Source organism: Stigmatopora nigra, chromosome 12, assembly GCF_051989575.1.
Source record: "Stigmatopora nigra isolate UIUO_SnigA chromosome 12, RoL_Snig_1.1, whole genome shotgun sequence".
Taxonomy (NCBI): Eukaryota; Metazoa; Chordata; class Actinopteri; order Syngnathiformes; family Syngnathidae; genus Stigmatopora; species Stigmatopora nigra.
The window spans coordinates 5,146,091-5,166,280 of NC_135519.1; the positions used below are offsets into that span (position 1 = coordinate 5,146,091).

The window sequence follows — 20,190 nt, forward strand, 5'->3', positions numbered from 1 at the left end:
AAACTTGGCACTAATACAGTTATTCCGAAAATGTCTCACTTGGTGCTTGTCAGTGCAAAAAAAGAAGATTGGACTAAATTTCTCCGTTTGAAATCTTATCCTGCTTGTTATTGATTGATGTTTTAATTTCCTTACAGCATTGATCGTTTCATTTGTAAAGCCCCAGTTTCCCTTTCCTTGTATTTACCGTAAGCTTATTGAATGCATGTGCCCTTTTTAAGATGAAATGGGGGAAATTAATTAAAAGTCACCATGAAAGAGATTCCCCACCTTGAATACAAATCAATAGTAAAACTATAAGTGGGGAAATGCACCTAGTGCTCAGTGGGGCATCTCAGTCAATACCACTTTTAATGTTAATGTCATAGAAAATTGCTTGTTGGCAGATCCTTGTTTAATGTTCTTGTAGACATCACTAGTAACACAATTGTCAAGATTTATTTAACAAAAAATACCCACCTTTTAGAATTGCTAGTGTGAGCATTTCATTTACTGAATTTGCACAGTAGGTGACATTTTATTTAAACAACACCTCTACCTAAATTGTCCTATTAGTAAGTACTTGCACAGGCCAAAGTTTTTTGGTTTTTTTTGGCATATTTGCACATGCGTAATGTTCACAGCTTGATTTATGTTGAATCAACATGTTTATAGGTGTCATGCTGAGGCTTTTGGAGACCAGTCGTGATGCAGATCTATATTTAAACTTCCCCTGAGGTGCTATTGAATCATGTAATTTCTTCATCAGGCCCGGCTGACCTCATTTTAATACTCACATCATACAGCATTAAGAGGAAAGGAAAAAACATGAAAATAGGAATATACAATTGTTTATCTGTGCACATCGCATATTTATATTTAATCCTTTTTTGCTGAGATGCTGATCGTGTAATCCTAAAAACAGAATAAGACCAGGTTGTTTGTATTTGGGTGTGAAGCAGCAGCAATGGGATTTTATTTGTTGTGTTATGACTGTTTCTTCAGTTTTGAGCGGCAAAGAGGGAAATGTTAAAATTATTTTGGCCGAATGCATAGTCTTTTAAGACCTTCTTGAGAATTGACTAAATTATAATATGCTGATGCTTTAACTGGCTTCACTTTTTTTAGTTTTTCCCCAGAATGTTTCACTTGGCTCAATAAGATATAAACACCTAATTGTGTTGCAGTGTATTTGGGGAGAAGGAACAATGGTGGATGTGAAGTATCAGATACTTTTCAAATTGCAAACACTTTGTGAAAGAAAAGAAGTAAACACAAAAGTAGATTTGCAGAATAAAAATAATGGTAGTCATCCAGAAACAATTGCATAATGTTATCCTACAATGTTATCATCAAATAGGGATCACCGTTAGCCAGTCAGACGTAACCCCATGCTTACTGTCATTGTTAGTCTGATTTATTGGTCAGTGTGTTGTGGTACTTCCATTTTATCCGTAAATCATAATTAAATATAAGTAAGCACACATCTAAATAGCTAACGTTAATGGTTCAATCTCTACTGCATGACAACATTAACATCTAATGTTATATAATGTTCTCTACTGGATGATTACTTCTGAAAAGCCTGAGGCAGATATAGTCACACAGCAATGATATCTATCAAACTGTATCTACTCTTGTAATTCTCCATTTACTGTGGTTATTTGTGTTTTTGTTGAGGCTGTGGTATTTTTCCTTCTTTTGGAAAGGGTTTAGAATTTGCAAATTGCCTGACACTTTCCAGTCATAATGAATAGACGGAAAAAAAATGGCATCTTCAACGAGCATTGTGGTTGCAGAAGCATTTGTATGAGCCATAATGTCTTGTGTTGACTGACTGTAGGTGTTTCACTTTTTGAGTGTTCATATCCAGGAGATTTTGCCTGGAAAAGACACAAATATTTATAGAGAGTGGGAGTACATCGAGTTGGTGGCTTGAAAGGTTACGGAGAGGGAGTGTCTGGGTGGCATTGTGGGAGAATGATTGAGTTGCTGCTTGCAACAAACATGGAGCTGCTAGAGGATAAGCGATAAAACAAGAACAGTAAAAGATGGTGGTTGTGCTTTATTGTTCGTATCAAATTTAATTAAGTTTTACGGTTATTAATATGACTCGCATAGGCCAGACGATCATGATTTTTGAGGTATGACTATGTTCCTCTTATGCATTTTCTGCTATACCTGTGTTCTTCTGTCAAAACCTTCCTTAGAAAGCATGAATTATATAAGTCAAAGAATTTATTAGCACAGTCATTCAAGGTGATTCTTTCCGCCTTCTTGAAGTTGAATTAATGATGAACATTTTATACATTAGTTATAAATCAGTGTCAGAAGTTTGTAATTCCATCTTGATAGAATTATGTTACTGAGGATATCACATGATCACCATGAAACTTATCTTCAATGAATATGAATTACTACTCAAAAGTTATGGGTTTTTTGTCTGTGCTTTCCATAAAACTTACCATCAAATCTATTGACCTGATGAAACCAATCTCATGTAGACATTGGCTTTCCAGAAATGCTCCACCTAACTGTGATTAGAATTCCTTCCATCCACTCTGATTCTAAATCCTGAGCAGGTCTAGTGACTGCACATTAAATCTCCACTGGGGCAGATCGAAATTCAGACGGTGCCTGGACATTCTCGTGTAAGACAGTGCCTCCTGGAGGTCAAGCCCTGCCTAGTGGTTGATGTATAGACTTGCACAGGTTGATTCCAATGGATGGTTTTTCTCCTGTCCTCACAGCTAATTTAAAGTCACTGTCACACCGGGCAAGTATGTTTGAGGCGAGCTGCCTTATTTGGGAAAATGTTGTCTCCTGAATCTAAGGATGATGGAAATTCCAATGCCACGTGCTGCCATTTTCCTGCAAAGGAGTGTTTTAATAGGGCTTGAGTTGGCAGGAAAAGGGATGTTGTATATGGAAGGTTTGTGACATCTATGCTGCACCTTGGTGTGTGTAAAGCAGCAGGCATATTTTATACTGATATTTTACATTTTTACTATGGTTCCTTGTTTTCAAGGTGGGAAGGAGCCCTACTGACTTGGAGCAGAAGGCGGACTACACCCTAGACTCACATTTGCATTGACACTGAGTGAGTACTAAAGTTGTAAGCAAATATATATGCCTATTCAAAAATATGATTACAAGGGGGCCTGTAAAGGCTTTTTCACTGTATATTTTTAAATATGTGTGAAGGTAAGTGCTGGAAACTTAGAATTACTGAGTTATATATCGCAATAAACTGTTTTTCACCTTAAGTGGAAGTATTTGTATGGACTTTAACTGTTGGCACTAGATGTTGCGTTCATTTTAAACGTCCTGTCCGGGTTTCTCAGTCAAAATGGATTGGATATCTAGCGTCACCAGTTCCTATTTGATGCAATTGCAACTTGCCTACCAGCCTACAAATGGCCTGATGAAATAATTTAATTAGTTTTGACTATTAACCTTTTTATTATGATTGAAATATGTCTTTCTTTTCCATGTCACGCGATAATTAAAACAACACAAATTTTCGTTTGTTTGATTGCTGGGAGGAATTTTTCACTTGAAAAATATTGAATTAAATAAAAGTCAATAACACACTTTTGAAATGAAAATAGGATAATCACACAGAGTAGAATAATTGGACATACTGCTATACTGTTTGTCACGCCAAAAGGCGAGAAATTTGGCGTAATCTTCATGTATTGCACAAGTTATTATACTCAGCCATTCACAGCCAGAAGCATCGTGTCAGTCTATACAAAAAAAGTTACTGATAATGCTTTGAGCTCGTTTGCCATGCCATCACATTTGCATTGCAAGTGAAACTGAAATTTAAAAAAAAAGCCTGACAGAGACATTGTTGGAGGGGCTGTTTTATTTAAAGTCCTCTTTGTTGAGCATAGTTATTACGAGAGTATCAATTCACATTATGCCACACTAAGGCTCTTCTCTTTTACTGTGGATAGCTCGTTATCCAACGGTTATATCATAGTCATGCTACTTGAAAGTCACATTTGATATTTGTTATTCTCATTACTACATCCACTGGGCCAGAATTTTAACCAGTTCTAAAAAAAAGGCTTTGGGTCTTCGCCAATGTTGTGTAGGTTATACATTGGTTTGTGGGATGGTGACAGCTTGGCGATTATGTCTTTTATTTTCCTGAAATTGACAGGGAATTTAGTTGGTCATCAAAACCGTGAATTGAGGCACTATAGGGTAATCGTCATGAAATGTTGAAAATGACTTTATCTGTACAACGAGATCTGTGAGGCTTCAGTAATGACCGATCACAAAAACTTTGTCTCCCTTCAAAGAAAAGATAGTTTGATGTCTTTTTCATTGAACATGAAGCATGAAATACATTTCTTCCAAGATTGAGCTATTAAGCCAACAGCACACTTCACTTTAACTTTTGGAAAAGAGGAAATAAATGGAATCAAATTCATATTTCACGTCTATCCAAGGATTTTACACGGGATCGATATAACAAATTTAATGCAGTTTTTCTTCGCTGTCTAGAATGTCCTTTTGAATTAAAACTGCAATAGTGTAACTGATCGTGTTTAACTTATTGAATGCGTTCAATTCCCGGACATGTCAAAAGATAATCAGACTACTCTCATTGATCACATGATTACAATGGGTTTGTTTTTGCAGCTGAGGTAAAAAAAAAAAAAAAAATCACTCTATCGGGTGTTGTTTTCCAAGCCGAAGCCGTAAAAGCCTTTCAATGTTTAATGTACCATTTTGTGCTGACTTAAGGGATCGTAGTTCTGCAGAGGAGTTGCTCATGGCTATCAACCAAGGTTGCACACAGCGTGTTGATCACCAATATTGAGCACAGCTATAAAAATGCCCAAAACAGCATTTTTTGAACCTCAAACAATCATACAATTGATTTGTCTATCTGTAACCAGCAGCACCATTTCAATGGCACGTGCTGGCTGTGACGGGGAACTAATGATGTAAAAATGTTCTGGTCTTAATGAGGCAAGTCGGGATTGAGAGAAAACAAGGCATGATGTTGGCTGGCTGTGACAATGGTGGCAACAGGCGACTTAGCTGTGGGAGTCTGCAGGCGATTGTGTGCGGGTGTGTACGGGGGTGGGGGTTGACATGTTCAGATGTGGAGGCATTTTCATGGTCGGGTTAGGAAAAGGTGAGTGACTGACGGATGGGCATGTGTGAAGGCTCCTCCGGTAGCAAATGTTGAAGGGGGTGGACACATGGGTGAGTCGCTAATTAGGGTGAGATGCAAGAGTGCCTGTCACTCATGATCATGTTTACTTAATGCGCTTGGAGACAAAAGCAAGAAGAAGGAAGGAGCCATGATAATAATGAGACATTCAAGTGGCCCCATGCAAATATTATGTTTGTGTTTGTGTCACTCTAATTATTGTATGACACGATGTGTCAATGGTTTTGGTGTTATAGTTGGTGTGTGTTAATGTTTTTTTTAGGGATTTTAGGTCTTTTTAGTTGATCATTTAATTTGGTGATGCAATGTTGAGGAAGTATTGTGGCATATATACTTTACTTATGCAGCAGTATTATTATTTTTAAATATGTTCATTGATTTTTTTGAGTCCTAAATTGAGAGGTGATGTAAACCCTCTGTAAATAGACTGTCGGGCAATCTAATTCACCACACTGACTTTCCATAATTCAAATTCGTACCTTTTAAAGTAATTACGCTTTGCAATTATTGTAATTATTGTGTATTGGGACTGGCAGCAGGGCCACATAGTAACTCACTGAGCAGTGGATAAGTGGTGACATTAGTAGCCATCAGCACCGTATTTATGCACAATCCGTGGACACAAGCGCACCCTTCATATTAGCGATCGCAGCTACTGTAGGTGACAGGAATATGGATACATATTTTTATAATGACACAGAAATGGCAATCAGTATTGTGAAATAAACACATCTCATAGCTGTTATCAAAAGTGAGTGCTATTATCTTCAGTTTTTTTCTTTTCTAATTTGTTCATCTTACTTGTTGTCTTAGGTCCTTATTTTTTAAATTTGACGAGGAGCCCAGCATGCAGTATTACCAAGCATGTGAACATAACACAGACACAAACAAGCTACTTTTTACTTAATCCCAAGGGCAGTAATAGCCTATTCGCAATTCACTGACCTGCTAGTCCTTCAAAACAAGCAATTAAAAGCTGTAGACACTGAACAAACATGTTGGCTACTCAGAATATACTTACTCACTAATGCAGCAAATGTTTGTTGAAATAGTTTGGTCAGTATTTTACAACCTGAAGTTTTTTAATGTGTATTTATTAATTAATTAATATAAGTTAAAATTGAATCATTGTTGAAACGGTACAATAGAGTGGTGTCGACCTGATCTAAAATAATTTCCAGCTTTATGCAATTCTATGAGCTTAATGTTCAATTTTCAACTTCACCCAAAAGAGTAAAACCGTTAAATTCTGATTAACTCGATGCAACATTTTTTTTGTAGTATTCACACCATTTGTGTCTATATTGTATTTCTAATGAAACTGATGCTTTTGTTCAATAAAGCTAGCACCAATATATCTTTAGTATATACAATATGAGCTCTATTTTCTCATTTGCCTTGTAAAAAAAAAGCCCACTTTTTTTCAACCTCAGCCAATTTTCCTGTCCATATTTCTGACACGCTCACAGCTCGTATAATGAGAGTTCAAACACCAAAGGGGCATGCTTAATTAAATTCTAAGGCTGGTTGTAAATTGCGGCACTTGGTGAATTGAAGTACTATATTATGTATCATGGCATAGAGAGCTTTTTCTAAAATAGTCTGCAACCTTTTCTTCTAATGAGTTTGAGGCAAACTTCCCAACCATATGATTTGTCTCTTACTTTTTATTGTTCACTGTACGCCATTGTAATTGAGTGTAAGAATGTATGTTATTTTATCTCCTTGTGTTCTGTGGTTGGCTACCCACTTATTCAGGTTTTCTTGCCTGCTGGCCATAATTGGCTGGGTTAGGCTCCAGCACCCCCTTCACCTTTGTGGGGATAAGCGGTACAGAAAAGGAATGAACAAATATACACTATAGGTGAAATGCTATCAATGGTATTCCAGTGGGGTATTCACGTATTTGTGCTTCTTTGCTGAAACCTCAAGCTTGGCTCTTTAGAGGCCTCTTCACTGTAAATTGTGGTGTAATGTTGTTTGTTTTGCAGCCCCTTTATGCACCCACTCCTATTCCATTCAATCATAACACTTGTGATTCCTTTTAAACAGCCTTTATGCCTATGTGACTTAAATTGCCTAATCTCCAAATAATAAGGTTAATTTACAATGCAACATAAATACCCATTTAAACTCCCTGGCTCTACAGAAATGCCACGGTGCACTTAAGACAACTGGCATTAAATAGTGAAAAGCTACGAACAAAACCGGCAAACTAGATAAATGTATTTAATTGTATTTTTTCGCATGACTTGACTCACGGACAGTCATTATACAAACACATAAGCTTTTTAAATCACTAAACTTGCCAATCACAGAGCACATTGAGACAAACAACCATTTGCACACACATTCTTACCTACTAACAATTTCCATTGTTTAATCAAAAACGCCTGTTTTTTTGGGGGAAATAGGACATGCCATGAGAAAATCCATGCAAACTTGGGGAGAAATGTTACAAAGTAAGGCCTGGAATTGAACCATAGACCATAGAGGACTGCTTGTGCCAGTTTAGCAGGCTGACATTTTGCTTATTGTTTGCTGGTAGAATAGTCATTCCCAAATCCAGAGGTGGGTTTGATTCCCTGACCTGGTGTCCTCATCTAAGTGTCCTCAAGCAAGGAATGAACCTCGCTTTTTTTCCTGATGTCATCATTAGGCAAATGAGCATATAATGTCAAAATGCTTTGATTTCCTTCAAAGCGCAAATGCACAATACAAGTGTAAGTACAATTTCCATAGTTACCTGAAACGAACTCAGTGTATCCGTATAAGGAAACATCAGCTTGTTGAAGTTGCAACCCACATCACATCAAAGTCTTTTAGTCTTGTGTTTGGAAGATAAAAACAAATCAGACTTTCATATTTGTCTGCCAGCATTCCATAGCTACAGCTTGATGAGGAGGGAGCACAAAGGCAATAAGTGTGTCACCCTGGAAATGTGAGGGTGACAGAGATATAGAGAGCTTAGAGCTGCCATCCAGACTAGACATAAAGTCCTGGGAAATTGCCACTCGAGCAATGTGCAAAATTTTCCTGAGTGGCATCAAGCAAAGTTCATGCATCAAAAAGTTGAACATCTGAAAAAAAGAACAGTATTCAGATGAGTCAGCAGTGTAAACTGGGCTGACAAGGGTGAAAAAGAATTCAGTAAAAAGTTAACGCTTGTAAATCATCTGAAAATAACTTATTTTTCGCAAGAATTCTCACAAAATCACAATCCATCCTCACGTAAATTAAAATAACAAACAAAGGCTAGGTAGGTAGGTTATGCTTTCCCACTTCAATATTCATCCAAACAGTTTGAAACGCATCCTCTGGCTCAGTAGGTAGGACACATTGTACTATTACATTTGGGGTATTGTGATTGGTCATTTCAGTAGTCCCACCTGCAGCATCAGGTTTTAAACCAGACTGATTTCCAAGGTATTTTGCACATGGCCAATGGAACGATGCCTTCCCAGTCCAGCCATTGACATTAATAATATAACAGAAGACACACAAATAAATATCCAAGCCACAAAGTTGTATAATGTATAAAAATTAAGAATAAATAAATAAAAATAACACATAGAAAAGTGAGGCGAAGTGTGTCATTAAATTTCCAATGGTTGTCGACTGCGACAGGCACCAAGAAGGAAAATGGAAGCCTTTTTGCTAGTGCTAGGGTAGTGATGCAGAAACCTGATCTCATTGATAATAGATCACCAGAGAAAAATCCATCAGGGCTGCATGCATCTAATGCATGAAGTAGACGTTTATGCATCAAAGTGAGTGTGGCTTCTTGCTCTCAACCTGTGACTGGACTAAGTGGGGACCGTTCTCTCTGGGGTGTCATCAAGTACTGTATCTTCATTCTCCTCCAACCCACATCCAGAAAAAAAGGATGAATCATTTATGTTTTTTGGGTGACCTCTTGACCGCTTTATCTTCAGCTACTTATAGAGCATTGAGGTGAAAACGTATAAACCCAATTCAGAATGATTACCGAGTGTGCTTGTATAGAGAAAAAGTTGTGGTATTTCTCTTTCTTTGTTGGTTGTCTGACCTTTAGAAAATATCACAGATTAAATCTTTAATTATTTATGAAGGTGAGCGTGGGGTTTTTTTGTGTGGCAATCTTATTTAAAATGCTTGTTTCTGCCTTTCTATTTTTGAAGGTTTCTTTGAGGTATCTGCTCTTTTTGGAACTATGCTGTCAGAAACTATATATTTTAATGGCAAACTTAACATAATATACTGTTGTAAGACTCATTTAATTTTGAAGTATTGAATTGAAGCAATATTATTTGAGATTGGTCATTAAATGTTAGATTAAAGTTGTCATATTGCTTATTTTTTATTACGTGAACCAGAAATAGTTTGTAGTGTATGGACTTTAATTTTTGGGTCAGTGTAAATACAAAACAGCTTGAAAAAAAGCGAAACAAACATATTCACAAGAAAGCAAAATAAATACCAAAACAAGTTCCTCATGAGAATGGTTTTCACGGTGTTTGATATGCAAGTAGTCCTTTTCCTCTGAGACCCCAGAAATGTCATTGAGAAACAGTTGGGAAGGGCTGAATATTTCAATTATAGCATGTTAACATGCATCATTCCATAAGATTAAAAGGCATCATTTAAACTGATCTGTTGTGTCAGTGAATTCATTAGAGCAGCAGCCTGCCAATGCAACACTCCTGAGACTGGAATTGTTTGCAAAATGTAGATACAGTAAGAATTTATAAATAAGAATGAGACTAAAAATAATTATCGATGGTTGAGGAACTGTTTATTGTGCATTAAAACGGACAATGTGACCATTACTCTTGCGGTGCAATTTCATTCCAATTGAAAGAGGTACTTTAGTATAACATTCACCCCTCCCAACTAAATGCCATGCACGAAATTTCTCTTAACATAAAATTGGATGAGCGTATAGAAGCTTGAAGGTCAGCTTGCCTTCCAAAGGGAAATACACCCAATTAACTAACAGTGGGAGATAGAATGACAATTCTGAAAGTTTTCAATCTGTCCACGGTCAGCACCTCCAGCTTCCCTGTTGACCTTAAAATAGGGCTTTTTTCTCCAGATATTTGGGTTTCCTCCCCTAGTGCCCACAGTTGTTTGGGATAGGCTCCAATACCCCCGCGACCTTTATGAGGATAAGTGGTATGGAAACAAAATGAATACATAAAGCAAAATATTACTGACTTACTTTCCAATAGGGTCTATTTACATGACTTTAATTCACGGTTGAAGGGCTTAAATTGGAATGGCTGACATAGGACAGCATCACTATAATTCAGCATCCTCCTCCTACCACAAAATGTTAATGCCAAAGAAAGATGTTGAAGATTAAAAGAATTACTTGGAATTTAACACCCCCCACCCCCCAAAAAAAAAAAAAAAAATCCACCACATTTTAAGTCTTAAGATGACCCAGTTTTGTGACATCCATCCAGTAGATTAGGTTCTCCGGAGGCATCGCAATGCAAGGTTTTTCAATTGAGTATTCTGTGTGCGTATGGCTGCATGCAAAACAGAGAAAACAGTTTTGTCTATTTGCCTCTCAGCTCTCATTGTCAAAAAACGGACCCAGATATAATTAAACTCCTCCAATCAGAATGAAATTGTACTGTATTTAAAAGTCCCATGATAGCCTTCAATTGACCCTGCATGTCAATGACAAGCTACTCCTTATTTTAAAGTCAAGTGTCTAATAGAAAGAGATATCACGGTCTGCCTTCAACATCTCAGGCTTGCAGCACAGTCTGCAAGCACTCTCACAAATGCAGTCGACAGGTGAAGAGAAAAATAAGCTTGTCTCGGGGCGAGCAGGTTTAGTCACAGGAGCTGCCTACATTCAAGTCTCTCTTATTATTCAATGTAGTTTCACTTACTGAAAACTCTTATGTCCCATAACCATTGCTTGCCTTCACTTTCCTTTTAAAATCAAGTTGCAACAGAGAAATGTTCTTCTCTGTCCTATGCAGCAAAAGGCAAGTGCAATTAAAGTGTCCTTTTAACAGCCCAATGAGTGTGCATAAATGACACTGTATTATTTTCCCCATTAAAGTTCATTGTTCTTTTAGGACATTCAGGGGAAATAAGAAAGATTTCAACACATAGTGTGCAGTCATGTAGACATGGATTGTGACCATTTATGTGTATTCACATTCGACTTAAACAGTCTGAAGTAAGACATATTGCAGAAATGTATGTTCTCTCTGTCATGAAAATATGATTATTGTTCATGCGTGAATCCCAAAGTGTGCTCGATTACTTAGATTATCTGTTGCTCACTTTGCTGACCATATGCTCTGAAGTTGACCTAACATCAGTGAGGGAATGCTATTCAATGAAGGGATTTAATAGTCATTTCTATGATTAAAGGTGCATATCTAATTGGAAATGATTCAGTAAAGTTGATAGGGTTGTAAGCAGAACTCTTACAAAAGCACTTGAGTATGGAGATACCTTTTAATAACTGAAGCATGTATTGCATTCATTTTGATGAGACTACCATATGAGATTTGTTTGATTTTTAATTTTATTCTGTACATTTTCCCCTTTGACAAATATACAGCATAACTCTACAACTGGTTTTTTTCTGTATGCTAGATAAGTGCTGATGCGTCAATTTCCTTAACCTTCCTGTGGGAGGTTTGCTCTGGGGGAGTGGATGGGTGGAGAATGCAAAAAGCAAAAGCATCGATAACTCTTGGGAAAAGAAAAATCACACCAGGAAATCAAAGCTTTCAACTTCAGTAATCCAATACTGCATTTGCCTCTCAGCAGTGAGATAAAAACGCTGATTATCAGATGAGGTTATCTGTAATGGCCTACTATTGCGATAGCTAAACAAACTATTAAAACCTGCTGAATTAGGCTGATGAAACAAAGCAAACCCTTTTAACGTAAGAACATAAGTGGGCCCTCATGCTGGCAATATTTTATAGCACAGCTTAAGATAAAAAAAGAAAATAAAAAACTAGCAAACAGTCTTTTGGGCATTGTTTAGAAGGCTTGCATGTCTCAGCATGTGAAGAAATAAATGACAGAGTACAATGACAGATCTATTTCTTGTTCTTCGTCAGAAAGTTGGCACTACTGTGAATCTGACTCGCACATATTCCTACCCTGAGGCGTGGAGATTACATGTGCTGCGTAGACGTTAATGCCTCTAAACCCTTGCCTCCTCAGAGCTGATCTGACTACACAATCATCCCCCCCTTACGCTCAGCTCTAGTCCACTGGCCGTGAGGCCTATGCTCTCCCAGGATGCCTGGCTTTTACCTCTTACTTCCACTCCAGCGAAGCTCTGCAGTGCCACACCAAGGTCATAACATGAGTAAATTTGTCAGCTTGGCCCTCCATATACTAGATCACCTAGGATTTGACCCACTGTCTCACCATAACTTCACTATAAATAAACTAAATCAACTCTGGCATGGAAGGAAGTTGAACTCAACCTAATATAATACACCAGAAATGTAGAAACTTCAAATTCAATGGAGGACTCAGTAAAATAGCAGACATTAACCACAACTGCAATAAGTAAAAAATATATATACTTTTTTTAAGCCAGGTGCATAAGGCTGTTTCTCTGTGAACAAAAATGTTTCCCCCCCAAAACCGTGTTATCTGGACAGTGCATTGACCGATAAAACATGGCTTTAGATAAAACCGTTCCATAATGTTAAAAAATGGAACTGACTATCAGGTTAGTGTGTCTGACTATATTTGCCCCATGTAGTGTCTTCCATATCTCTTGTACAGTAAACTACAAACGGCCAGTTATCACTCAGATAGTGAATCACAACTAACTTTGCTTGTTGCACTCTAATCAAACTTTGCGGAATAAACAACCTGCATATCAACACACATTTATGCCCAGGCTGCCCACACAGTAGATCTGCAATTTCAAGGTGGAAATGATAGAGCTTCAGGCAACGGCGATACGCAAGGAGGGCCGCGCACATTCATTCATTCAGCCCCTGGGAAGTCTTCAACTTCACCTATCGTCATTGCATCACATCCAAAACTTTGCACCGAGGTGTGCCACGAACACACTGCTGACACATCAAAGGGCTGCCGCACTTTCATAGCACTAGCTAGATCCGCAGAGCCACAATCTGCTGCTGCCATGACAAACATGCACAGAGAGAGGACAGGCATGACTGAAGCCTCGAGCAGACGTATTAAAAAATGGATTCTTCATTTCCCACTTCGATGAATTAAGGTAAATTGGGCAGCCTCTGGGCAGAACTGACTCTTCACGGACTGGTTAACCTTGAAGGTTAGGGAGAGATGATCTGGATCGTGGACTGTACAAGATATGATAAACTAAAGGGATGGTTGTATTTCTATTTTCTCTCAAGGCTTTGCTAACTTTTTTTTTCCCCAGCCAAAACTGGGAAGCCCAATACTCAAATACTGTACATAATTATGGTCAAATACATCATTACACCAAATCTAATGTATTTTGGGTGGAGGCAATTCACATACAGATTTTCTCTTGAGAACTCTACCAGTATGTAGAAATACAGCTATATTTGCAAGAGCAGCATTAAATCCAAAATTAAAATGAAAACAGTGTGCTCCTATATTGCCTTGGGCTAGCCTTCTTCCTTTATAATATCACTTCCCGTCTTTCTTCACCATCGCTAATGGACAAACTGCTTCGAGCTCTGAATTGAATTCTATCCCATCTTAAATTTTATTCCAGAGGGCTCCCTAATTAAGAATTTAATTATGGCTGAGAGCGAAAAATAGGCAACAAATCCACCTCATGTTTTAAACATTTTTGGCTTCCTCATCTATCTCCCACTCAGTGTGCACAAGCTGGTTGTGTGGAAGTTTTGAGGTGAACTGAAGATAAGATATGCACAAAAGAAAATTCTCTCATATGCATACGTTGCATTCATGATCAAAGACAGTCAATAACCTAAAAAAGATTCAACACATTCTATGTTAATGAAGTTACAGGAAGAAAAGGCCAATCCCTCCCTGTAAATGAATGTATTGTAAATATGAATGAAAGACTCGCTTTTTTTGTATGAAATTTCAGTTCAGTGGTTTTTGTTATGGTTTAAAATTCCAAGATTGTTCTCCTACCTGTTTCATCATTGAGGCCTTCTCATCTTTTCCCAACAGGCCAACCTACCAGAAGCTATTTGTCAAAGCGGGTGTTGTGTAGTACCCTGACCCCCAAGTGTGTTTGCTGGGAATTGGGCGCTCGGAGCCAATTGTGATTGGAAAGCTGTAGAAGGATGAGGATGTGATCAAGGTGAGTAATGGCGAGTTCTGTGGTCCCATAATATCCTTTACACATCTATAAAAAGTACTGTAGTCTCGTTAGTGTCTTACAATTTAAACCTAAAATAAGATTATCACCTCTAGTCAAAACTTTCTTTTCCATAAATTATGTGGTTGTAACAGTGAATAATTTCAAAACTTGAAGAGAGAGTGATTGTTTTCATTATAAAAACTAGCAAATCTATGTTGCAAGGATGACATTTGCCACCTGCAGAGGTATTTAAATTATTTTCAAAATAGCACTGCACAAACTTCACAAATTAAACAAACTAGCAGTAAGTCAATATAAAGCCATTAACTCTTAGAGCCACCATGAAACAAACTAGTTTCTATGCCTACATATGTTGAGGAAACCAGAGTAACCCTTGAAAATCCACCTTTGTTTTACTTCTCCAATTAAATTCAGTTAAACCTTCCTGTCTAGAATTCAAACAAAAGTTTGTCATTCAAAACTTCAATTGAACAGATCAGCTCAGCAAAACACAGAAGGAATAATGTCCATTTTCCCCCAAATAGTTTGTTTAACAAAAATTTGTTCAGCATGAATATATGCACAGAAAGTGAGCGATATGAATCCGGGTTACAGAGTTTGCAAAGTGAACAGCTTGAGAGGGCAGATTTTTGAACATGGCGTATCACCCAGTTCCTGACTGTAATGTAAACTATACATATGTGTAGGAGAAGCCAATGGCAATGTAAACAGCTGACAATTAGCTTCCATACTTTTGCTTACCGAGTACACGTGACGAGGCCAGTATATACTTCTGCTACTAGGGCTTGTAAACATGAACTACGCATATATTATCGAAGGTAGAATGGCCAACTTACTGCTCCTTGAGGAGGTGTTACTCCCTCTCTCTCGGTTTGTATATGGTACATGTTTTAAAAAGGCTCAGTTGGCCCGTTGTGAAATATTCAGTTGACCTCTTAAGGTCAGAAATTTTATATATGTACTGTAATCGTGTAGGCTGGAAGCATCTGATTTCTTTGTGCTTTTGGGATCACATAAAATAAAATAAAACCCAACAACGGTTGTTTAATAAACTTAGTTTGATATTGCTGTTTAGAGAAGGGTCTTGTATATTGACTAATTGGGGTCTTATTTGAAGTTAGTTCCACTTTCTGTGTATTGTCACTTGTTTGCTAATACAGTAAATGTGCCTGCACTGTGTCCAATTTTTAGGAGAAATGTTTCTCTAATCCGTGCTGAATTCTCTAGTAGCATTACACTGTAGACTGATGGTTGAAAACTCCAAAGATTTGTATAAATTCCGATGCAGTTTGCCTTGACATTGCATTTACATTTTGACAACCTCACAGGTATGGATTATAAGTCAGTCAAAATGTTGAAAAGAAGATACAAGAGTAGTTAATTGGACATAAAGGTATGAATCATGTCCCAGTTGGAAAACATCCATAGAAGATTGCCAAATCGGATGACTCACTTTTCTGTTCCTGCAGTTGTAAATTGATTATTACTTTCTTCGATGCCTGAAATCACATGTACACCAACTGAAAGAGAGTGAAAGAGTAGGGTTTGCCATCTGGATCTTCCCTGATCTCAGCCTCAGGCAGGACATACTGATGTAAAAAAATATCCGCAGTATAGCTATTCATTCAGTGAACCTTGGAAAAAAGATGTAATATACTACAATACTGCATTAAGGTATTTTATATACATATGCCATGTATTCTTGGTTTTGCACATCGACTAATGTGGAACCTCTGATTTACAGAGCTGCCAGAACCAGGTTTACAGCAGCCAAATATCTTAATTGCTGAGGAGTTTGGGAATTGCAGGAGGATAATATGTGATCAGATTAGTTTAAAGAGTGAAATGTGATTTATCAAACCTGACTGCAATTCTGACGGCTGATTTTGCACGTTTAAATTGTCTGTGTGATATGCAGGCGCAGTATGAAAGGCAGTAGGTAGAACATTTACACGCTTTTCAATGAAAACTATCATGATTTACCTTCTATTCAGATTTTCAATTCTGGAACTTTTGAATGATCTAAAGATGACTTAAAAGTTATAATTTGTGACTTGGTGGTGGCACTTGTAATGGATTCTTGGGGATTTTTTTTTTTAAGCAAAACTTTCAGTTCTACATTTTATTTCTTTGCAAACTGTGGCAATTGATGCAGTGTTCTCCAAGAGCAGTTTCCCTAGAGTTCCATAACAATCATAAATGTGATTGATACCCGAGTTGGTAAATGTTTCAATCAAAGGAATAAAAGACAGTCAACTGCTCGCTGTAGCTGAGGCGCCAGAGGAAAAACCTCAGCAACAATGGGAGCAATAGTTTTCCCTCTGGTTTATTCAAAGACAAAAAAAATCCAATGTCCTGTAGGAATGATCCATAGTTATTTTCTCACATTTTAAATGCTATCTCATGCATGCTGCACATCCACTAGTCACGCATTCAAGTCAAATCAAACATCATAGTTTTTTGATACTTGCTTCTTATTCAGAATTAACAGAGCAAACTTAGTTTTTCCAACTATATAATCTCTTTCCCTTTTCTATTAAAATTGTCTCTTCAACATCTTTTTGGGAAGCTCACGCAAATCTAAAATGATAAAAATCATCTTTTGAATATGGCTCTCAGTGTCTATCATCTGATGGATGATGTTGCCAGATCTGAATGAATTCTATTGGGAGCAAAACAACGCCCATGAAGACCTCCCACGAGCTTTAATTAGCCATATCCCTTTCTATCTTTGGCCACTGAAGATCCTTTGCCTCTTTTACATAAGATTGAGCTACATCCTCAGCAGAAGGCTTACTTAAAACACAACCCACATACTGTACCAAACCCTGAGCCATCTTTGAACATAACCTTGAGAAAGTAGGTCTGGAGGTTGGAGGGATCTAGTACACTTGATTTGTCTCCTCTATTATAAGTCTATGTGATTTGCTGTCTCCAGGGAGCCTGCAGCAGCGACTTTGGTATTGAATAATGCCCTATCCAATTATTGGGCGACCAAAAATGTATTTACGACTATGACCCGGTACATTGCAGAAGTGTATGTCAAGGGCTGGGCAATTTTAAGATCATGATTTAAGATGGGAGAAAAGTTTACATTGATCCCTGTGATCAGCTGTTTTCTATTTAATCAACAATGCACGGATGCAAATGTACTACTCAAAGTACAATATTAATGGGTTTCAAGCTATTTTATTACACTGAAGGTGAGGTCAACACACAATCATTTTAAAATGTCAGTTGGCAACATTTAAAAGAAATACCCAAAGATTTAAAGTAATAGGTAAATATTTGAACAACTGTCACCCAGACTGCAAATAAAAGTTTAGTCTATAACATGGAGTTTTGCTTATACCTTCCAGTGACATTGGAATTAGTTGCCCAACAATTTCTATTTGCACTTCATGTGTTCTCCTATAATTAGTACTGTATTATCCCAATGGTCTCCCTTCTGCAAAGGCATTGCATTTATTGAAACAAGAATATCATCTCCCTTGGCAACAGTGATTAATCTCACTTTGTGCTTTTAACAGTGGAGTCAGGGAGCAACCTGTTTCCAAGCCAGGCTGCTTTTGGGCAACAATTTATCCATTTGAGTGCTCTCAGGAACATTCACATTGATGGAAAAATGGTCTCTTCTACTCTCCTGCTCATTAAACCCAATATTTAATTGGCATGACATTCACAAGGGAAGCATTATAATATTATTTCTTTTGGTGCTGATTGGTTTTCCTCTTTTTTTTGCTCATAGTGAGTTTCAACACTTGATATAAGATTACAATCTTTTTTTAAATCACCTAATTTATGTTTGCAAAAATATTTACATTTTACCCATAACTCTCTGAAGAAGGTGCCCTCTTCTTAAGCTACCACAGCTTTTCTATGTCATTTACTTAGGTTTTTTCCTGTGTCATAACTTTGGAAAGTAAAATTGTGGTGGCACATGCATTGTTTTGTCGAGAGGTCACACTGCTTAAGTGGTTGAAATGGAAAAGACTGTCAAAAGAAACGGATCTTCATTTGTTTTACACACTAGGCTTGTGTTGTGTTAAATGAATAAATGGCTCGTATTGATTCGGTCAGGAAAATATCAATGACAAACAAAAGAAAAATGCCCCGCCTTTATAAAACAAGAGAGGGAACTCAGTCTACCTGAGCAGACAGTGGTTATCGAACGTGGCACTTGTCTAAGCAGAGATTTGAGACATTAGTGCAACCTGTTAACGGGCCATTTAATCAATGATGGACAAACACAAGTAATTCTCTCTCGAGACTGAAAGGACCAACACAGTAAGGAAATTGTTATACAAGCAAAACTTGTTTTATAGTGAATTGATTAATAGAGAGAAGTGTTCCCTAACCTCTAGAAGCTTTTGCAGACTTGTGTGAGGATTATTTTAAGGAGTATAATTTGGAGCGTCAAGTAGTTGCAGTGTTGTCCTCTCCACACTTTGTTCTTCCTCGAGGAAGATCAAAGCACCTAAAAAACTGTTGTGTCAACAGTAAAACAGTTTCAAAGGTTTCTTTTCGAATCACTGACGAGGCGTTGTTTGCTCGGTAGGCTTGCTATTGTAACAAAATATTTGCTTACTTATGTTCTCCCCATGCTTGTGTGGGTTTTCTCTCGGCACTTTGGTTTCTTCCCACTTAAAAAAAAGAAATGCATGGCAGCCTGATAGAGTGCTCTAAATTACGAGTAGCTATGAGTGTCTGTGTGAATGTTTGTCTGTCTCATGATTGGCTGGCAACCAACAATTGTTATACCCTAACGTCCTTTTAGGACTGACCTCCTCTGTTGAGGGATGACCATCTGGTTGTGACCCACTTTTCATTTGTATTGGATGCTGTTGAATAATGACATTCGTCTCACAGAAACAAGAAACAGCAGAAACCAGAATAAACAAATCAAATTGCTTCCTCCAAATTTTTCGTTGGGTAGGAGACTTTATTGTTTTACGAAAATATTTTTTACATGACACAGTTGCTTCTCAGATGACTTTCAGGGATCAAAATCAGCGCTCTTACTCTCGACCTGACTTTGCTTGTCAGTATTCTAAGCAGCGTAGAAGACATTGGCAACATTTTCACTTGGCAGATATTTCTCAGACAAGATAGGGCACATGGAAGAGACGCAGACTGAATAGCCGATTCTTTAACCCCTGGTCGGCATTCCACATGCATCTCTCGGAGCTCAACGCTCTTCCTCCGCTCGCTTTTAAGCGCTCTGACAGGAAGGATGTGATATTGCACCTGGCCTCTTTCATGGCTGTCTACCCCCCTTGCCGCTGCCTCGGGTTGGAGGAACAGCTCCACTAGTCAACACTAATTGTGTATTCCTTCTTGTGCTGGGCTGTGACACCTCCTCCCGCTAGAGTGCTAGAGTCCATACTTTAAGGAAAGCGGATAACTCTTTCAAACTCTTCAACAGATGTGTTTATGAGCCGGACCAACTCCGGGCAGAGTGTCAGCAGAACAGACTGCTCTTCCACTAAGTCTATGTTGTTTGATGAGGTCTAATCAGCGGAAACATCTTGGCAAGTGAGCCCAGTCAAACTCGATCTTATCTAATGACACCCTGTGGGAACTCAAGGTCTTGGCCCCACACACCTCTCAGTTTGGCTTAGAGTCCAGTTTTTTCCTCATTAAAATGTGAACTTTAAACTCGGTACTAAATTAAAGAAGACCGTCGACAAGCATTTATTGTCCAAGGGTCAAATAATAA

General features: G+C 37.9%; 1 long non-coding RNA gene across 1 annotated transcript in view; it reads left to right on the top strand.

Annotated features, from left to right (window-relative positions):
* LOC144205523 (uncharacterized) overlaps positions 1 to 20,190 on the top strand; it is a 118,825-nt gene that overhangs the window by 2,480 nt on the left and 96,155 nt on the right. The window contains exons 3-4 of the long non-coding RNA XR_013328115.1: positions 3,008 to 3,079; positions 14,318 to 14,450. This is a non-coding gene — a long non-coding RNA (uncharacterized LOC144205523). The remainder of the gene's footprint in view (positions 1 to 3,007; positions 3,080 to 14,317; positions 14,451 to 20,190) is intronic.